Source organism: Canis aureus, chromosome 28 (assembly GCF_053574225.1).
Source record: "Canis aureus isolate CA01 chromosome 28, VMU_Caureus_v.1.0, whole genome shotgun sequence".
Lineage (NCBI taxonomy): Eukaryota > Metazoa > Chordata > Mammalia > Carnivora > Canidae > Canis > Canis aureus.
Window position 1 is genome coordinate 13,190,864 of NC_135638.1, and position 22,490 is coordinate 13,213,353.

Genomic DNA, 22,490 nt, shown 5'->3' on the forward strand with positions numbered 1-22,490 from the left:
TACTCTATTTCTTCTGGCTTCTTTCACTCATCATAATTATGTGTATCAATCATTCATTTCTTTTTATTATTATCTAGTGTTTCATTGTATGAATCTACCACAATTTCCTTATCCATTCACTTATTAATGGACTCTGGGGGTTCTTCTGAGTTTCTGGCTGTTACAAATAAAGTTACTATGAACATTTGTGCATAGACTTTTGCATGGATGCTTTAATTTCTCTTGCATAAACATGTAGGGGTGGAATGGCTGGATCTTATAGTAAATGAATGCTTAGCTTTTAAAGAAACTGTCAAACTGTTTTCCCAAGTGGATGTACTATTTAACATTCCCACCAACAGTGTATGAGAGTTTCAGTTTCTTCACATCCTTGCCAATAGTTGCAATGGAAAATCTTAGTATGGGTATTCTAGGGCACCTGGGTGGCTCAGTGGTTGAGCATCTGCTTTTGGCTCAGGTCATGATCCCGGGGTCCTGGGATGGAGTGCTACATCAGGCTCCCGGGGTCCTGGGATGGAGTGCTACATCAGGCTACATCAGAGAGAGCGCCTGCTTCTCTCTCTGCCTTTGTCTCTGCCTCTCTCTCTGTGTGTCTCTCATGAATAAATAAATTTAAAAAGATCTTTATAAAAATATGGCTATTCTAACATGTGTATAGTGGTGACTGGCCTTTTTTACTTTCAATTTCTTGCATTTAGATACATTCAGCTTTTCATGAATTCCATAAAATCTTATATATACTGACCTTAATTATTATACACAAAGGACAAAAATGTATGAATGAATAAAAATATGTTTTTTAAGACATGGAAGGAATTATTCTTAAAATGACTGACTCTAGATACAATGATACCCATGTATTATTAGGTAGCCATTGAATATATGAGGGACTAGTATAGATTGAGGAGAAATAATACGGGAGGCATCATGCAACCCTTTTCTCATTTCCCTTCTAGCTTGTGCTACTTCCTTGTATCAGGAGTCCTCAAATGGCAGCATTTCCCATTTGGCTCTTCAAAATTTTTCTGACTTCAAGAGCCCCATTTTATTTTATTTTTAAAGATTTTATCTATTTATTCATGAGTGGCAGAGAGAGAGAGAGAGAGGCAGAGACACAGGCAGAGGGAGAAGCAGGCTCCATGCAGGGAGCCGGATGTGGGACTCGATCCCGGGACTCCAGGATCATGCCCTGGGCTGAAGGCAGGCACTAAACCGCTAAGCCACCCAGGGATCCCAAGAGCCCCATTTTAAAACCAGGTATTGCTTGGAAAAGGACTGCTTTAATCCTAGTTATCTTCTCACAGCGGATGAGTTCAAGTGTGGCAAGGTCCTGTAGGGATGGAATGTATAGGTCAGACAGGTAGCAGAGTTGTCTGGAGTTGCAGCTACTGAGCTAAGTCTCACCCTCAGGGGAGTCTCTATTCTCTTTGCTCCCCTAAAAATGAGTTAGAAGGACTAACCCTGTAAGAGAAGCAAGGTGTACTGAGAAAATATTATCTCAGACTTCTCTTGACTAGAGCTATACCACTAAGCATCTACCATGGAGGGGCGTTAGTACCGAGTAAAGTCTGACAAATGAGAGTTCAGAATGGAAAAGATCTATTTCACCTCAAAACAGTTATTGCCTTTATTGAGTCAGGGCCAACTTATTTACAGGCACAACAGCACAGAGTACATGTCCATGATATTTTTAGAGATCCATGAAAATCTTTTAATTACTTTTAAAATTATAAGAAAAAGAAGACTTAAAAAATTTTTTTAGAAAAAGAAGAACTGTTTGGGTCATACACATATTTTGTTTCTTATATTGCAAAAATCTAATCCAAAACAAAACATTTTTAGACCCCGTAAAAATCTACTAAATTTTGCCTAAAACAGAAAAACTTAAATATTGAAATATTTAAAATAATATAAAATAATTGCAATATTAATATTATTATGGTGGGGAGGCCTATGAAAGCAAAAAAGCAGCCCATTAACGTCATAATGCTGCCCTGCATTGATCCATTGATTTTCAATATATTTACTATTGCTTGATGGATTCATCCATTGCTAAACTTTGGTTCCCGTACTTTTGTAGGATGGTGAATTCTAGGAAACTCCTTGAAGTAAAATGCTGGATGTAAACTTTTGATTGTTTTCTAGTGATTTGCTAAATTGTGTCCAATGAATATTTCTAACGTCATCTGATCTCTTAGCTCCCTACTGGTCCTCCAGTCCTCAGCTTTTCCTGGTCCCTTTCCTACCAAACACCCTCTAGCACACTCAAACAGTACCAAACAGATAGATGGCCAAGGAAACCATCTATCATCATGGGATCGAATAATGATATGCAGTTACAAATTCATTAATATTTTGTCTGGAATGACTAAAGTAGAAAAAAGAGCAAAGTTAAGATAATGGTGGGCCACAGAAAAGCAACAATCTCTTAGGAAGATTTATGAGATTCCTTTCTGCCTGCCACACCTGTGTACCTTGGGTAAGAAGTAGAGCAGTGTGTAGAGAACTGCTGGAGGGACACCAGGGCTCATTCTGAAAATGCTAGTACTCAAGGTGAATTTCTTTATGCAATTACCTAGTCAGAAGATACATTTTCTCTTTCTAATTTCAAACCTTAATGCCACAAAGTTGAAAAGTTTGGTGTATGTATACAATGGAATATACTCAGCCATTAGAAATGACAAATAGCCACCATTTCCTTCAACATGGATGGAACTGGAGGGTATTATGCTGAGTGAAATGAGTCAGTCAGAGAAGGACAAACATTATATGGTCTCATTCATTTGGGGAATATAAAAAATAGGGAAAGGGAATAAAGGAGAAAGGAGAGAAAATGAGTGAGAAATATCAGAGAGGGTGACAGACTACGAGAGACACCTAACTCTGGGAAATGAACAAGGGGTAGTGAAAAGGGAGGTGGGTGGGGTTTTGGGGTAACTGGGTGTTGGGCACTGAGGGGGGCACTTGATGGGATGAGAACTGGGTGATATGCTATATGTTGGCAAATTGAACTCCAATAAAAATAAATAAATAAATAAATAAATAAATAAATAAATAAAAAATAAAAAATAAATAAAAAGTTTGTTTAAAATAAAAGAAAACACATTTACAAAACAAGGATCTTATAAGCTGGCAATTATATAACATTTAAGCATTATCTTGTACCAACTTTAAGACTAGGGTCTAATTATTTATTACAATTCTGTGTTAAGAGGATTTTTGGCAAGCAGCTTTGGATATAAGTTAGCACATAGCCCTGATTTAAACAGAAGGCAGTGTTTTGGGGAGAAGTTGAATAATACCTGCTTCAAGGTCAAAAATATAACTTATTACATTCCTCTCTATCTTTGGGCAGCTTGGCAAGAGCTAATTTGCTGGTTACATCCATCTTTTCATGCTCCACGTTATCTTTCCAGCATATTTCCCTTGTAATCCAGAGACTGGTTATTTCAAGTTAGCTTTTTAAAAATTATTTTATAGTTTAATTAGATCTTCTTGTTTTTAGGAAATGCTTTATACTCTTTCTGAATTGAAGAGTCTAAAGGTCTAGACACTGAAGGAGAGTTAACTGTAGGCGGTAAAAGCCAAATTCCTGAGTTCATATCTATTAGACACAGAGTTTGAAATCTGTGCCTAGCAGACTTTTTAGAGGATCTATTTCGTGATTATTGAACATTATAAAACTGTTTTTTTTAAAAAAGATTTTAGTTATCTATTTCAGAGAGAGAGATACAGAGAGACAGAGAGACAACACAAATGGGGAGGAGGGGCAGAGGGAGTAGCAGACCTCCGGCTGAGGTAGGGAGCCCTGATGTAGGGCTCAATCTCAGATCCTGGGATCATGACCTGAGCTGAAGGCAGACACTCAACAGAGAAACCCAGGTACCCCTGTAAAACTGTTTTAAACTAATGGTGTACATAGTGTTGATCACTGTCATCAACAAGGACAGTCTGGACTCAGCTGGGAGTCATAACATAGAGTTAGGAAAGGTTGTCACCACAATACAATGCCCTCCTTAGGTCAAATCAGTGCTGGCACCACAAATCCTTCAAGAGTTTGGAGACAAGAAGGGGGTAAACCCATGATGGGAGCAGTTGGGAACAGTTTTAAGGAGAGGATAGATTATTAATGAGGGAAAGGGTTGGGGGGGGACTGGGGGTAACCACAGGGAAGCAGGAATGAATCACTGGTAATGACTGACGAGAAACATAAGTAATTGAGTGGCAAATTTTATAAACATAAAGGACAGGAAGAGATAATGAGATCTAGCCTCCTGGCTTTAGGAAGGTAAGGTCTTATTATCCCATTTTGCAGATAAAACATCTGAGATCAGAATATCTGGAGCTGTCAAATGAGGTGACTAAGTCCTCAGTCCAGTAATTTTTCCAAACTTCCAGAAGAGATTTTTAATCATGTAGATTTTAAGGCTCAAACCCTAGGGAGTTTGACTCAATTGGAGGATAGGACCTGGGATGTCCACTTTTTGTGATACCCTTAGATGGTCTCCAGATGTGGGAACCTCACTTGGGAGATGGTGCTTTGCTATAATAGGTACTCAGGGAACATCCTACTCCATATTCCTATTTTAAGACTAACCCCTAATAGATTTTCATTAATTCTGGGTAGATGGACAAATAGGGTTTATTCTATAACTGGCATTCTTTATCCATTTTCCTAGTTCTCATAAATTTTTTCACAGCCAGAAAATAGAGGCCTGCCATCACTGCTCAGGAATTTGAAAGGTGGACATATACGTAGGTACAGGCTTCTCAATACAACTGTCATGACAGGGGTCCAGCAGAAGGCCTGAGAACATAGAAGAAAGTAGAATGCAGAGTTAAAACCCTAAGTTTGTGTCCTGGCTTTCCACTTAGTGCCTATTGGTGCTTGTTTAAGTATTTTAACCCATATTTTAGATTATCATCTATATAATTGGGCCAATAAGACTTCCACCGATCATGTTCCAAGATTACGGAAAGGACAGGAGATTGTGTGGCAATTCTCTAAAACTATGAAGACCAACATAGGTTTTTTTTTTTATTTTTTATTTTTCCAACATAGGTTTTTGAAGAGTTATAATAAGGATCAGTTAATTCACTTAATTACTATTATATACCTACTATAAGTAAGCCATTGGAGCAGTTACAGGGAAGTAGGATGCTTAGCCCTGCTCTCAAGAAGGCAAAAATCCCATAGATGAGTTATGCCCTTCCCAGTTTGCTCACTCCTATCATTTTGCGGTCCCTGACATTTATCAGGGAGTGCAGCCACCAAAAAGCAATGCCTTGACTGTCCCATTCTCCAAGGTTAAGACATGGAACAATTAATGGGAGGTTGAAAAGAATTATAAACGTTTTATTCCTTTTGCTACCTCTTTTTTTCCTCTTCCTTTGTAGGTTGAAGAGGTCTGAAGACTTGTGTATATTCTTGGGAAATGTAACACTGGGAAAGTTTTTAAAAGGCTGTAGTGGGGGCCTGGGAAAGGAAATACAGAGTTGCTAGTATATCTCCTTTAGGATCAGGCTCTTTGGGAGAAGTAGAGGGTCTTTGAAGTTTCTGCATTTGCAGCTTATCTCACTAGGGCTGACGTCATGATAGTGGTGGTAGACGGGGAGAATGTATGTTTGGCCCCACTTAATATACTTTTTTGGATCCCAAGCGGAGGGATAGGCAACTACATTCAAAGCTAGATTCGAAGCATTGAAGGAGTTCCATCTAAAACAAATTTACAACAAGCTATGGTAGTTGGAGTCATGACCGGACTGGAGTTTAGAACGTTTCTTCCCCTCTTTGACTGAGTTTTACTTGAAAGGAGTATAGCTGAAACTGTAGCCAAAGGAGGCATTATGCTTCCAGAAAAATCTCAAGGAAAAGTACTACAAGCAACAGCAGTAGCTGTTGGATCGGGCTCTAAAGGAAAAGGTGGAAAGATTCAATCAGTTAGTGTGAAAGTTGGAGATAAAGTTCTTCTCTCAGAAGACAGAGGTGCCCAAGCTGTTCTAGATGACAAGGATTATTTCTTATGTAGAGATGGTGACATTCTTGGAAAGTACGTAGACCGAAATTAATCATTCTTGAAATGGCATCACGTGAGGCTGCCCATTCCACTAAAGTTGTGAAACTTTTCATCACGTAAATAATTTCCGAATCCGTTTCATAATGAACCAATGGTATCCAAACTAAATAATAGTAGTAATAAAACAAGTTTAAATTTTTTTTTTAACTTTTATTTATTTATGATAGTCACAGAGAGAGAGAGAGAGGCAGAGACACAGGCAGAGGGAGAAGCAGGCTCCATGCACCGGGAGCCCGACGTGGGATTCGATCCCGGGTCTCCAGGATCGTGCCCCGGGCCAAAGGCAGGCGCCAAACCGCTGCGCCACCCAGGGATCCCTAATAAAACAAGTTTAAAACAATGCAAGTCGATGTGATTAGTGCAATGGTATTTCAGAGAAGGGAGGCCGCTATCAGCCAAGTGGGAGCAGAAGCTAACAGGACGTGTATTTTTGCAAAAAGCAAATGACAGTAAACAATGATGCAGGAACAAAGAGTGTGGTATGGAAAACCACAGGACTGCAGATCAAGAAAGCCCCTCCAGGGGATCCTAGCCAAATTGCACTTCTGGGGGCCAATTATTTCCACCTTAATTCACTCTCCCTTCATCCTTCTTTGATTAGTATTAACTGCATTAGCCTTCTAATGGTCTTCTGTCCCAACTGCCCGGCATTCCTTAAACCATGTCACTCTGCAGCTAGAATTACCCCATTAAAACCTGAATCTGATTTCACAACTAACTCCCTTACTGGAAAGACTTTATGACTTTCCTTTTGGTGACAAATGCCTTCACATGATCTACAGCTCCAGATTCACCCGCCCCCCCTCAGATGACCCTCCACCCCCACCCCAAACATAGACACCTTATGCACTCGTCTCTGCCCTCACCTCTGACTTTTGACACTAAAACATGTGCTTTTTTGTTTGTTTGTTTGTTTGGTTGGTTTTTTAAATCACCACATGTATGTGCCTGTTCACACTCCCTGGAATGCTTTTGCTTTTCCTCTTCCTCTATCTGGCAAACTTGTGTTATCCTGCAATACTCAGCTGGAGTTGCATGTTCTCAGTGAATTCTTTCTTGACTCTCTGGACAAACTGGTCCTTCCCTAATGATAATGGACTAAATACTTCTAGATTGCAGTGGTACTTTTCATTTGAAGACTCTTCTGGAATTTCCAGGCCAAGAGGGTTGGTAACTCTATTATTGGGAGGTTTACGCTTCAAAATGAACTTTCCTTTATCTTCCTGGAGGTAAAAAGGATAGTTAATGTGTGTTCTTGGGCTATTCTCTCCACATGAATGCTTACACAAGAGGAATTGTAAGAAGGCTCACATTTTACTGCCAGCAAAAAGGTCACCCTCTTTTGTACTTGCAAGTTCTTAAAAGATCTCTTGCTGGAAGACTGCTCACTTGTTCAACCATGATAAATTAAAGCAAAAAATTTTCAGAGGCTACCATTACTCCTATGAAAAATGTTCCAAGAGAATCTTTTCATCATTTGGAAACCAGAAAAATCTCCTTCCAATGTTCAACAGAGTTTCTGACAGAGCAATGAGCTTTAACAGGCAATCCCAGGGGGCATTCATTAAACTGAGAAAAAATAAGCAGTGGACCAGACCCACTTTTAGTGATAACTAATGGCACAATGTTCTGTTTCTGTGGGACTTTCTCTCTTCTTTACCTTTTTAAATCTCATTTTAAGTCACATAAATTATCTCTACTGTAGTCATTAGATTTGGTTCTGGTATGGTGGACAAGGTCCAGGATTCATTTTTTTCATTGTTATTTTAAAATTTATAATCATTCCTTCTTATTCTACTCCAGTTCCCCTCCCACCCCAAACAGATCCTTTATTGGATAAGGTCTTTTTCAGGCCTGATAAACACATATTGGGGCCGAGGAGCTAGTGGAAAAATGATGATCCTTGCTTTCTGAATTGGAAGCACAAGCATCACATGGTTAAAGGGAGTTCCCCAGATTTCTGAGGCAAATGAGAGAGGAGCTAGAAAAGGCTCTGATGCAGGTGATGAGATCAAAGGTAATTCTTTGTCCCAAATCAGGCAGCTTTCTGCCTCGTGCACACTTTGTAATGCATCAAGAAGTGCTGTGGTCCTCGGTAGCCATCACTTCTCAGGACCATCTCTTATTAGCACTAAGTCATGAGAGAGACCTTTCCTCTTTCATCAGTCTCATTGTTTTCAAAAGCCTCCTGAGGGAATTCCATTCAATAAAATGGCAAGTTGGCCATCCCTCTGTAAGTACACCAGGAAGGATCTGTGACTATTTCATTTATCCTAGCAGCAGAGGGTTAAGTTACCAGGAAGGTGATATTAGGCAATGGTTCCCAGGTAGGATTCATGTCCACCCCTTGGGAGGACTCCCTACTCAACCCTAGACCTTCAGATTTCTGGAGGGATGGGGTCTCAAAGACCACTTTGAAAAAGTTTAAGATGATCAGTCAAGTTCCAGAACCATTTGTCTAGTGGTCCCTTGCAGGGGTTCTCAAAGTCAGGATCCCCTGGGGAGATCGCAAAAAGTGCAGATTTGATTTTCAACTGCAAAGGATTCTGACAGCTGGGATGGGTCTGGAAATAGGCATTTTTAATGAGCCCCCAGGGTCCTTCTGAAACAGGTGACCAGTGGACCTCCCTTGAGGAAACACTGCTCTGTTCAGGGTCTACCAAAAAGGGAGAAGAAGGGCATAGATTGTGATACACTTGAGAGGCTCAGAAGTTGCCCTTCCAGGGTCAGTTCCAAACACTGGGTCACTCTGCCTCTGGACCACACCGAAGCCAGAGAGAGAGAGAGAGAGTGAGGATGGAGAGGATGACTGTTGGGGCTGGGGCTGGGATTCCCTGAGTATTCTGCTTGGCAGTAGGCTAGGAGTTTAAAAACACAGAACCAGACAGACAGACACTCATCTCCTCCCTTCTGACCTTTTCAACAGCTCCTCACTGGCCTTCCTGCCTTTGGGGTCTCGCTGGCTTGCCTGGTTCCCTTCCCCCAATTTGATTCCAGCTCCAGCTTCCCCAGTGCTGTTAGAATGATTTTTATGGAAGGTAAATTGTTTCTTCATGGTTAGTCTTCTCCATAATCTCCCCATCCAAAGTCCAGACTCGGATGCGAAGGTTCTAACACTGTTTGTCACGTAGCCCCTTTATACGTTTCCAGCTTTGCCTGTTGCCCTGGTTCACATAGTAGGAAGAAACTCCTCTGCCCGTAACATCCTTACCATGACTGTGGGGGGGGGGCGGGTACTCTTCAACTTTTAACCTTAAGGTAAAACATGATTCATCCTGTCAAGGCTTCTCTGACCTTTCCAAGTAGAATTATTATCCCCTCCAAAACCTGTACATACCTGTACTGTGGCACCTATTACTCTATATTACATTTATTTATTGTAAAGTCTAGTCCTTTCAATAGACTGTAACCATGTTTTAATGTTATCATTGATAGTAATAAAAGTAAAAGTAATAGTAGTAGCTATTATACATTAACTAATTACTATTGCAAGGTCCTGTGCTTTATGTTTTATATGAATTATCTCATTTAATCCTTTTAACTCTTGAATAGGCCTTGCCGATAGGAAACAGCCAGCCAGTGTTAGAACACGGGTCTGTCTGCCTCGAGAGTAGGCATTTTGCCTTCAGCAGGCACGTAGTGAGTACTTGTCTATCACTGATGTGTAAATGAATGAATGAACAAATGTGCCAATTTTTTCAGAATGTTTGCTGATTACTAAGTTATAGTGGTTGCTAATTACAAAGTGATCTGCGAGGATTGCTTGGATAGTATTTCTATTTGAGGAGAGATCAAAAAGGAGGCTCTAGAAATGGCTTTTATTCTCTGAAAATTGCTTCTTCAACAGCAGGCCTCAGAAAGAAGCTAGAAGCTAGATATTAAGATAAAAATGAAAAAAAAAAAAAAAAGGGAAAAAAAAGACCTAAGAGTCCAGTTTGTGGTTATTTGTGACCTGTCAGGCCCTGGTCAGTCGTGATACTCCTCTCTGTGGCTCAGGCCACTTCATCCTTTCCTGGAGTCTCTGCTTTGCTGTCTCTAGGAAGCACAAGCTCTATTTGGGTCCTCACTTGGAGACAGCCTCACCTCACCCTCTGATCTTACAGCCCAGGCTCCAGCCATCAGTATCTTGATTCTGGTAATCAGATTCCTTCCTATTTTTGGGACCCAGCACCTAATTCATAGACTAGTTCCAGTAATCAAATTGCTGTCTTACTCCAATGTCTGGACTTTGTTATTTCTGATCATCATGGTCAAGTCGCAAGTAAAGTTCCAAGGTTCAGGACCCTGCTACCTGCCTCAGAGCCCTAGTTGACAGCACCTGCTTGCTTGGATCTCGGAATGTGCTTGTTTGCTGCAGTCACAAAATCACAGCTGGCATATCACCTTGGCTTAGAGCCGTCATCTGCTTAAGGTGATGCTAGTCCATAGCGATTGGCCATGATTCATCTAGTTTTTGCTGGGGCTAGACAGCTAGGGAAACTGAATAGGGATATGATAGGGAACCCAACTTCTGCATTCTCAAAGTCTTTGATGCTAACACTAGTATCTACAGTCCTTCTGGGAATGTGGTATTGGTTGCTGTGAAGGCCGGGGCAGAGGATCCAAGAGACTACGCCATCAAGAAAATCTAAGGAGATACTTAAATGTGTCCAATACAGATGGTGAATATTGTTACTTCTAACATGGAATAATCAGACTATAATTTAGGGAAAATCGAATAACATGGGGAAAATAAAATTTCCATATGGAAAAGAGAATTCATATAAAACCAAGTGAACTCCATTTTCATGTCAGTTGAGTTGGACATGTTATCTATGTAGCTTTGGACAGACCATATTCAGAACCTATTTCCTCATCCATAAAATAAAGGGAATGCATTAGAGGCCAGTGATAGCATAATTCTAGGACTTTTCTAATTATTTTTTGATGTTATTATAAAATTGTAGTGACTGAAGGAATGTAGGAGGACAATTAAGAAGAGAACATTTTTTAAAGAACAGTAAATCTTAAGTTCCATGAGGGAAAAAAACATTTTTGGCAAAATTAACCTAAAATCATAAAAAAAGTAGCACCTATAAATTATATGTCAAATTATCATGTGCCTTCTACGTACTTAGATTTTTTATTTGCATTTTCTTTTTTTCTTTAAAAAAGATTTTATTTATTTATTCATGCGAGATATATAGAGATAGGCAGAGACACAGGCAGAGGGAGAAGCGGGCTTCATGCAAGGAGCCCGATGTGGGACTTGATCCCTGGGCCAAAGGCAGATGCTCAACCGCTGAGCCACCCAGGTGCCCCTATTTGCATCTTCAAATCATCATTAGGCAGGTAGGCAAAAATTAAAAGGAATTACATAGTTTTAAATGGTTGGGTTGCACTCTGGACTACTATTTTGTGCTTTTGTTTTGTTTTGTTTTTTTTTTTTTTTTGAACAGTTATTTTGAATAAAGACAATACACGAACCAGAAGGAAAAAAAATAAACCATAGATGTCGGAACTGAGAATGTGTCATTGACTTGATTTAAAATAGCCTGTATTCTGTAGTCCTGAGGAACTCAGAAGTATGTCAAAGGACAAGGGGGAAAAAGCCATCTAGAAAAAAGTGAGGACAATGGCCCTGGGTGTGATTTTGGAGGAAGCAAGAATGACATTTGTAATGTTTAGCAAGATAACTAGGCGAAAGAGCAAGAGCTGGAAAGCTGCTTCTAAGGGTTAGGGCAATCAGGAATCAAAACCCCAGAGAGCCTCCGATGAAGGGAAATTCCACTCTGCCATCCTTGGGAATGCTTCAGCTCATAGTCTTGCCTACTAATTATTGAAAGGATGCTGATTTTTTTCCTTTGGCTAAACGAAGGAAGAGAAAGAAACATGTTTTGTAAAATTTGGGCACATTATAGTAAAGAAAAAGGAAAAAAAAATGCATTTCACGTTAGATGTTTTCCCCAAACCAGAACTCCTTTCTTTGAGAGCTTAAAAAATAATTTGGAAAATTCTAAGGAACATAAATATATTCCAGGGAATATCTTGGAGCAACAACACATATATTAGAATATAAACTTCACTGATTGCTTGAAAAAGCACTGCCTTCGATGTATAAATGAAGTTTGTTAAAACCTCCCCAAATCTCTACCAAAATGATTTCTCCAGGGGAGAAAAAGGAGATAAAAGAACCCCTTAAAAAAAAAATCAACCTGTGTCAAAGTAATTCATGATTCTTCACACACATACACAATGAGTAATCCACTCAGCACCAATCAAGGGGTTTTGACTTTATTTGTATTAGATGAAACTGTCACTACCTAGAGTTTTTCATTTACCAGCATCTGACACCGGCAGCAATTTTTAATAGAGATGTTCAAAGGAGCTTTTTGGCATTTATATTCATTGAAATGCCTTTGAAGAATGACTTACGTCTTAAGTAGGCAAAATAATTATTCTTGATAGAATCCTTGCTCTGTGCAATATTAATAATGTTCAGGAGGCAGCTTCATGGTGTTTGCAACCCTGAGAGGGTCATGAAAAGGGCAACTGGTCCCAATGGTGCACCCTCAGGGCTTGGAAATCATAATGTTAGGAAACACAATCCACAGTTTCCTCAATTTTAAATCAGATTTCATGCTAGCTTTTCTCTCTTTCCACATTAGAGGAACTCCTGTTTTATTTAAATACACCATTTGATATTATCATGTATTTATTACAAATTTGCACTTAATTTGATCAGGCTGCCCGGGTCCCTGGCTGTTAAACCCATTCATGCAACACGGTCTTTAATACATATAAGAAGTCACTTGCTAATATTTATACAGAGAATAAGCATTTTAAGAGAATTAGAATCACAGTAACTCTTTTTATCCCAGAAAAACACAACATTCAAACCTGCTTTCTACACTTACAAATAAAGAAAATCACTTCCACTGGGAACTGTAAGTGCTAATTCTCAGATACCTAAAACTCACAAAGGAGGAAAAGCAAGTTTTATAAAGCCTTGAGGGAGTAGTTACGACCAAACCACAGTCACTGTAATTTTCCTTATTTGCTTATTTGCTTCCTTATTTGAACAGCATATGAAAACATGCAATTGGAAGATGAATATTTCCTGTGCCTTTGGCACAGGTCATGACCCCGGGGTCTTGGGATTGAGTCCCGCATCAGGTCTCCACAGGGAGCCTGCTTCTCCCTCTGCTTATGTATCTGCCTCTCTCTGTGTGTCTCTTGTGAATAAATAAATAAAATCTTTTAAAAAAAAAAAAAGAAGATGAATGCTATACCTGTTTCTGACTGGAATTTGAAGTTTCAGCCATCTCCCCTAAGCCTTCTCAAGTCAAGTGGCTTTAAGCTCTTCATTCATACATATTTGTTATTTTTAGCAGAAGACTGTGAACACTAATGTTTGTACATAATTTTACTTTTTCTTTATTCCATCTACTAGTTTTTCCGAAGTCAGGCCCTTGATGATCTTGGTTAGAGAGCCAGATGTTCTCTGTCTGTCACCAAATATGTGTTGAGTGACTTCTGGCCACCATAAACCAGGCCCTGGTTAGCATTCTGGCTCTGGGTTCTAGTAGTCAGCTTTGTGTTCTATTTTCTATTTATTTTGTACCCACGTTGATGATTTCAAATGATAAGCCCCACTGAAAGCAAGCCTCATTTTAAGCCAGTATGACTGAAAGGAAATAGGTGATCTCATTCGCTACTGATGGGAGTTTAAACAGCGTAAGCTCCTTAGAGGACAATTCAACGTGTATCAACATTTAGAATGTGTATACCCATTGGCCCTTCAACTCTACCTCTAGGCATTTATTCTACAGAAATACCAACACAAATAGTAAATATGTATAAGAATGTTTACTAAAATTTTTCTTAACAATGATAAGTAGAGTTTTGGTTAAAATATGGCACACATACAAATGGAATACTTGGCAGCAATTTTAAAAAATGAGATGAATTTATGTTCATTGACATGAAGAGATGGTCATGATATATTTCTAAGAGAAGATGGAAGTTGTGGAAGAGTATGTATACATATAATCTTATATAGTAATTCCATATTTTTAAACTCATATTCCATATTTTTGCTTACACATACAAAAAAGACTGAAAGGATATTCCTACAATCACTAAAAAATAAAAAATCATTCCTGGAATCATTAAAATAGTGGGACAACTATTTTTTTCCTCTGTATCTATACTATTTACATTTTTGTATCAAGCATACGTTCATTTTTTAAGAACATTAAAAATATTTCCATTTGTGGAGGAAAATTTTCCACAGTAAGAGGAAGAGCATTAACATGGTATCATCTCTTCGGAAAAAAATTCTTGTTCTGAATCATGAATATCAAGAAAACTTATTTTGAATTTCATGAATTTTCTACAGTCTCAAGACTAAACTCTCGTCTTGGAATCATTGCTGGAGAAAGCTCCACCTTTTGAGAGTTGTAAAATCAAAGATACCTGGGAGTAAGACTATTCTGCATTAGAGAAAATTTTCCAATTCTTCCAGCCCAGGCTCATATTCTCAAGTGTGTGGTTTATCTTCCGGGGCTATATTACTACTGCTACCACACCACCACTACCACCACCACCACCACCACCACCACCATTACTAGTTTCTACACGTTGAATGAGGCACATACTAGGCAACATATACAAGGAAGTGCTAGGCAACATGCAAAATACTTGACATCAAGATTGTGAATTTAAATGATACCATAAAATATAGCTTTCCAATTTTACAGATGAGTAAGCTGAGTGCCATAGAAATTAATTAGATTGCCAAAGGTCACAAGCCAGTGAATAGTGGAAACAGAGCTTCAATATGTCTTGACTCCAGAGCTCATGGACCTTTTTAAGATATAATACTGCTTATAAGGCAACCACAAAAATGTCATAGGCATGTTGGTAGTCACTGAATATTTTAATATAATGATAGAATTATAAGGAATGATAGTATCTTTATAGCATAAAATCATTATCAAGAATCCTGTTTCAGGGATAATAATATCTAGGTTTGGAGAATCTTGGCAAGACACTGAATGAATACAGGAATGCACATTTCACCCAGTGAGAGAGGATTTTCGTCAGGAGGGAAGTTAACACCCAGATGGCAAATATAGTTCACAGATGCCTGACATTTGTGCTTTCTTACTCGATCAGAGTTCACTGGGGAGAAGTCTCACAGCAAAAGTGCCTCCCAGAAAGAATACTCAGTGCCTCCTTGTAATCTAAATTATTCCTGGATGAGCTGCTCCTGTTCTGTCTCTTTACTAGCATTAAGTCACAGTTAGTGCCTATTGTGGCATCTGCTACTGGCTGGTGTTTTCATTCTACTACATGGTTTTCATTTTGTCTACAACCTTGGGGTACCCAGTGCTCATCCTAAGCATCTGCTTTCTCTTGCCCTTCTTCCTTCTCCCCTACTCTCTCTTTCCTTTATTTCTTTTATCCTTCTTTTTCTAGTCTTCCTTCTCCTTTATCTCTTCCTTCCTCTCTCTCTTAAATGTTATTTAAGCGCCTTTCACGAAGCAGAAACTGTGTCTACTCTCTGTCAGAGCCACTCTAGAGCCACTCCAGATGCATAATCCCTCCTGTCCAAAAGGTTCATAGTCCTCATGTGCCTGCCATTGTTCGTCTTCCTCATTTTTATGCCAGAGCATCCAGCACGGTGACTGACATTTGTTAGACATTTGATGAATATATGGATAAGCATCTTCTTTGTATTTAGTTCTATTTGTGTAATTAAAATCACATGATATATGTGCAATTTTAAAAAGCATATAAAATGTAAGTGGGCTGAGTCTGGTAAAAGTGAGGTTATGAACTGGAGTTTTGAAAAGACAGAGTGTGCTCATTCCTTGAAAAAGTTCTTGTAAACAGAAGTAGCAGTGTATATAATACTACAACTTGAGGAGGCCAGACTAGTTCTGTTCTACGATATATTTCCCATGCCTGAAATTTTTCCTTTGATTCTGTCAAAAATAATCTCAAGGGGTTAATTGGGATCTATTTTTAAAGCTGCAAATATTTCTAGTAATATTAAAATATTATCTGTCATTTGTACCTTAATGTGATCTAAATCAATCTGATTGGTTCCCTCCTAATTCAGCAATGAACTATACAGAACTTCCACATCATCTAGAATGCTAAGCCTAGGGAATCCAAGGATGAATGATATAATACTTACCCCCAAGGAACTTTGGCCAGGAATTAAAAGGGGGAATAACTTAATGTTAAATGAACACAAAGAAGAGAACAAACTTGATCTGTGTGTGTGTGTGTGTGTGTGTGTGTGTGTGTGTGTTTCTGTCTGTCCTCCTGGACATTTTCTTAGTGATATCTTCTAATATCACAACTGGTTCATTGCTACATTCCATTCTGGTTTTCCGGGTTCACTTTTTCACTTGCCTACAGTCAGTTCTTCATAATGATGCTTGCTTTATGAAATAAAGACAAAGTAGGACACATTCTACATTCAGAAAGTGCTTTGCCAGCTCTTTAGTTGGTTCCTACTTGCCCCTACTACACTATGAACAAATAGTTCCTTTTATGAGTAAGAGGGCAAGTGAAGAACTTACACAATACTCTTGAAGTCACAGCACAAGTCTATAATTAGCCACCACCTTTTAAAATGATGCATAGCCTGCTGGCTTAGTCACTCTTTCCATCACTATTCGAAGTCAAAGTGTCAATGATCAGTCACTGTGAACATATATTCAATGAATGATACACAAACTTAATAGGGTCACCTTTGTCTCTTAAACCTAGGATAGGAAATATAAAATAATTCTCATATTAAAAGTTCCCAATAATCTGTGGGGGAGAGAACCAAGCAAAATATGCCTGAATTACCTGCCAAAATTTTATCTTTAAACTCTAAGAAATCCCCAAACATTGGTAATAATATTACATGAATATGGAAACTTTGTTTAAATAAAAGGAGAACCTTGGCACGAACTCTTTCTTAACCTATCACACACATTCTGTGAAAACACTCCCTCTCATCATGGCTTTGTCCCTACTCTTGATTATTCCAAGATTGGGTATGTTTCCTCTTCAACTTAAAAATTGTCAGAAAAAATACCCTCATTTCCTCCAAAAGAAATAAACACAGGCAAAGGTCAGAGGGATGCATTCCATGGAAGCTGTCCATAGTGCAACAAAGTGCAAAGCAGTGGCCTAAACCAGAGAGGGCTTGTCCCCAGCCAGCATTGAGTATCTGGGGCCACATCCCTAGTCTCCATATTTCTAAAGTAAGGAAAGGCTTTAGTCACCGAACACTCTTTCTCCATGGTAAGAGTATGGTCTAGTATGTGCATTTTAATGCTATTATTTGAATATTTGTGAAGAAAGGTATAGTTGTTCCTTTGGGAATTCCTTTTACAGCCAAAGGCACATTTTCTCCCTTGTTTATAGGGACTAGGCTCCTCCAGAAGGAGGGAGCTTCCTCTACCCTTCCTATGTCATTCCTCACTTTCTTTCATTGCTTTTCCATCATCTCTCTGCTGTTACCTTTGCTCAGCTCCTCATCATCCCATCAGTGCCTTGTGAGGGAAATTACTGCTGCTTACTTTAGCCTTTATAATATATCCTTCCTAGTTCCACTCTATCTTCATAAAACACAGATCTGAGTCTATGGTTTTAAAACTCATCCACAAGCAAGAAGTATGATTATGTGCCTAAACCCAAACCTTATTACTTTTATTAATTAGTGCATTAATCCAGCAAATATTTGGTGAATGAGTAATGTACAGGAACTTTAAGTCATGGTTGGGATAGAGTTCAGGATGGTGAAGGGAGATTATGAATGAGGAGAGATTGGGGATGGGTTAGAGATATCACTTATCTGTTACATATTATATGCTAATAAAATATGTTAAAAGCATAAAAGAAAACTTGGAAGAGCAGTAGATCCCTCTTGTGTACAAAAGAAAAAGCTACATTAAGATGATTTTCAAAATAAACATATAAAAATATTTTGTATTTTACTTTGGTCTCAGTTTGGTAACTAAAATAGGAAGTTGGAGAGTTAAGGAAAAGCAGAAATCACATCATCTTTTAAAAAGATATTATTTATTTATTTATTTGGGAGTTAGAGAGAGAGAAAGAGAAAAAGAGAGAGCACATATATGCATGGGGGAGGGGTGGAGGGGGAGGGAGACAGAAAGAATCTCAAACAGAGTTGGCCGAGTGTGGAACCCAATGGGGGCCTGACCTCATGACCCAGACATCATGACTTGAGGCAAAACTAAGAGTTGGAGGCTTAACCAACTATCCCATCCAGGCACCCCAGAAATCACATCTTATTTATTACTCTATTCTCTCATTGAATCTAGCACAATGCCTTGGATATAGTAGGTTTGCCAAAATAAGATTTTGTGAAAAAATTTTATCAATGTGAGCTTTAAACAATGAAACAAGATTTGAAAATGTGAATGAGGGATTCCTGGATGGCTCAGGGGTTGAGCATATGCCTTCAGCTCAGGGCGGGATCCTGGGATTTGGGATGGAGTCCCACATTTGGCTCCTTGCAGGGAGCCTGCTTCTCCCTCTGTCTATGTCTCTGCCTCTCTCGCTCTCTCTCTCTGGATCTCTCATGAATAAACAAATAAAATCTTTAAAAAAAATGTGAATAGTACAATTTCTGCTAGTTTTCAAGAAAAGATGACCACAAAAGTTTTGGTTAAATCTGAATTTTCTTCATTAATACACAGGGAGGATATTCTTCAAAGAATGTGAACCCAAGATCTTATACTGCCGAATTGTTTTTTAGTGTGATTCTCTTTATTGTATTCCATCTATCCATATAACAATTCATCAACACTGTGGTGAAAGAAAGATATATTTGATGAGGGCACAGTCTGTCTTATCTAGGCAGCAAGATTAAGTCTTAGGAACTGAGATGAAGGTAATTTATGGAAGAACTGGGCAGTTGCTTATATTCCAAGTTCTACTGCAGAGTAGACACATAAAATATGAGGCATGGGTCTTTGGATTAAATTCTGGACAGCTTATGAATCTTTGAGAAGATCAAGAAAATTGGCAAACCTTTAGCCAGACTCATAAGAAAAAAAAAGAGGATTCAAACAAAATTAGAAATTAAAGAAGAGAAATAACAACTGACACCACATAAATACAAAGAATTGTAAGAAAATATTATGAAAAATTATAATGCCAACAAATTGGACAACCTAGAAAAAATGAATAATTTCTTAGAAACTTACAACCTCCCAAATTTGAGCCAGGAAGAAATAGGAAATTTGGACAGACTGATTACCAGCAAGGAAATTGAGCCAGTAATCAAAAACTTCTAACAAACAAAAGTCTAGGACAAGATGACTTTACAGATGAATTCTATCAAACATTTAAAGAAAGTTATTACCTTTTCTTCTCAAACTATTCTGAAAAAGAGAAGAGGAAGGAAAACTTTCAAATTCATTCTATGAGGCCTTGATCCCAAAACTAGATGAAGACACTACAAAAAAAGAGAACTACAGCTTAACCTCTCTGATTTTTGCATAGATGCAAAAATCCTCAACAAAATATTAGCAAATTTCAACAATACATTAAAAAAATCATTCATCATGATCAAGTGGGATTTATTCCAGGAATATAAGGGTACTCCAATATTTGTAAATCAATTAATGTGCTACATCACATCAATAAGAGAAAGGATAAAAACCATATGATCATTTCAATTGATGCAGAAAAAGTATTTGACAAAGTACAACATTCACTCATGATTAAAAACTCTCAACAAAGCAGGTTTAGAGGAAATATACCTCAGCATAATAAGGCCATCTATGAAAAACCCACAGTGAATATCATATTCAATGGGAGAAAAACTGAGAACTTTCCCTCTACAGGATAAGGAGGTCCACTCTCACCACTTTTGTTCAATATACTACTATAACATAGTACCTAGCCACAGCAATCAGACAACAAAAAGAAATAAAAGCCATCCACACTGCTAAGGGAGAAGTAAGACTTTCACTATTTGCAGACAACATGATACCATATATAGAAAACCCAAAAAACTACCAAAAACCTACTAGAACTGATAAATGAATTCAGAAAGGTCACAGGATACAAAATTTATGTACAGAAATCCATCACATTTCTATACACTAATAGTAAGTAACAATTGCACCAAAAATAATAAAATACCTAGGAATAAACTTAACCAGCGAGGTGAAAGAGCTGTACTCCATAAACTACAAAATGCTGATGAAAGAAATTGAAGATGACAAAAACAAATGGGAAGATATTCCATGCTCATGGATTGGAAGAAAAAATATTGTTAAAATATCTTTACTCACCAAAGAAATCTACAGATTTAATGCAATCCCCATCAAAATGCCAATAACATTTTTCACAGAAAAAAAAAAAAAACATTTTTCACAGAACTGGAACAAATAACTCTAAAATTTACATGGAACCACAAAAGACTCTGAATAGCTAAAACAATCTTGAAAAAGAAAAACTGGGGGCTACTGAGTGGCTCAGTTGGTTAAGCATCCAGCTCTTGGTTTCAGCTCAGGTCATGATCTCAGGGTCTTGGGATTGAGCCTTGTGTCAGATTCTGCACTTTGTGCAGAGTCTGCTGGAGATGATTTCCCTGTCTCCCTCTCCCTGCTTCTCCCCCTGTTCTCTCTCTCATTCTCTCTCTCTCTCTCTTTAAAATAAATAAATAAAATCATAAAAAAAAGAAAAAGCTAGAGGTATCACAATTCCAGATTTCAAGTTATACTACAAAGATGTAGTAATCAAAACAGTATGGTACTGACACAAAAATAGACACATAGATCAATAGGACAGGATAGAAAGCACAGAGACAAACCCATCATTACATGGCCAATTAATCATTGACAAAAGAGTTTAGAATATGCAAAGGGGAAAAAACAGAGTCTTCAACAAAGAGTGTTGGGAAAACTGGACCACTGTATGCCAAAGAATGAAACTGGACCACTTTCTTAAGCCATATACAAAAATAAACTCAAAGTGGATGAAAGACCTAAATGTTAGAACTGAAACCATAAAAATCCTAGAAGAGAATATAGGTAGTAACATCTTTGACATTGGCTGTAGGAACATTTTTACGGGTGTGTCTCCTGAGGCAAGGGAAATAGAAGCAGAAATAAACTATTAGGACTATATCAAAATAAAAAGCTTCTGCACAGCCAAGGAAACAACAAAACAAAAAGGCAACCTACGGAATGGGAGAAGATATTTGCAAATGACATATCTGATAAGGCATTAGCATCCAAAATGTATAAAGAACTTATGTAACTCCACACCCAAAAAACAAATAATCCAATTTAAAAATGGGCAGAAAACATGTACACACATTTCTCCAAAGAAAACATACTGATGGCCAATAGACACATGAAAAGGTGCTCAACATCATTCAACATCAGGGAAATGCAAATCAAAACTACAATGAGATATCACCTCATACCTGTCAGAATAGATAAAATCAAAAACACAAGAAACAACAAGCGTTGGTAAGAATGTGGAGATAAAGAAACTCTGGTGCGATGCTGGTGGGCATGCAAACTAGTGCAGCCACTGTGGACACCAGTATGGAGGTTGCTCAAAAAAATTAAAAATAGAATTACCCTATGATCCAGTAAGTTATAGGGTATAATATAATACTGGGTATTTACTAAAAAAATTACAAAAACACTAATTCAAAAAAATACATGCACCCTTACGTTTATTGCGGCATTTTTTACAATAGCCAAATTATGGAAGCAGTCAAGTGTCCATGGACAGGTTAATAGATAAAGAAGATGTAGTATATATAATGGAATATTACTCAGCCATAAAAAGAATGAAATCTTGTCATTTGCCACAGCATGGGTGGAGTTAGGGGGGTATGATGCCAAGAGAAATAAGTCAGTTAGAGAAAGACAAATACCACATGACTTCACTCAGATGTGGAATTTAAGAAATAAAAGAAATGAACAAGGGGAAAAGAGAGAGAGAGAGAGAGACAAATCAAGAAACAGACTTTAACTACAGAGAACAAACTGATGCTTACCAGGAGGGGTGGAGGGCGGGGTGGAAGGATGAGTGAAATAAATGATGGCGATTAAAGAGTACACTCACCATGATGAGCATTGAGTAATGTATAGAATTACTGAATCACTATATTGTATACTTGAAACTAACAGAACACTGTATGTTGACTATACTGGAATTAAAACAAAAAAAACTTAAAAATAATTTCTGGAAAGCTTCTTGTTTGAAAGAAATCTCTGTCTTACATGATACATAACTTAGTGGACTTGTTCATAGAATATTAGCATTCCTCAGTATGGCCCATGTGTTTGGAACATAAACTGAGGTGCTTTTAAAGACAACATCCCCTCAAGTAACTCTGGCAAGCTTATTTTGTTACTCGGTACAACT

The 22,490-nt window shown here is 38.1% G+C and overlaps 1 pseudogene; it reads left to right on the forward strand.

The window, feature by feature from the left end:
* The first annotated feature begins 5,754 nt into the window (after positions 1-5,754).
* Positions 5,755-6,069, forward strand: LOC144300141 (10 kDa heat shock protein, mitochondrial pseudogene; annotated as a pseudogene).
* Positions 6,070-22,490: the final 16,421 nt, after the last annotated feature.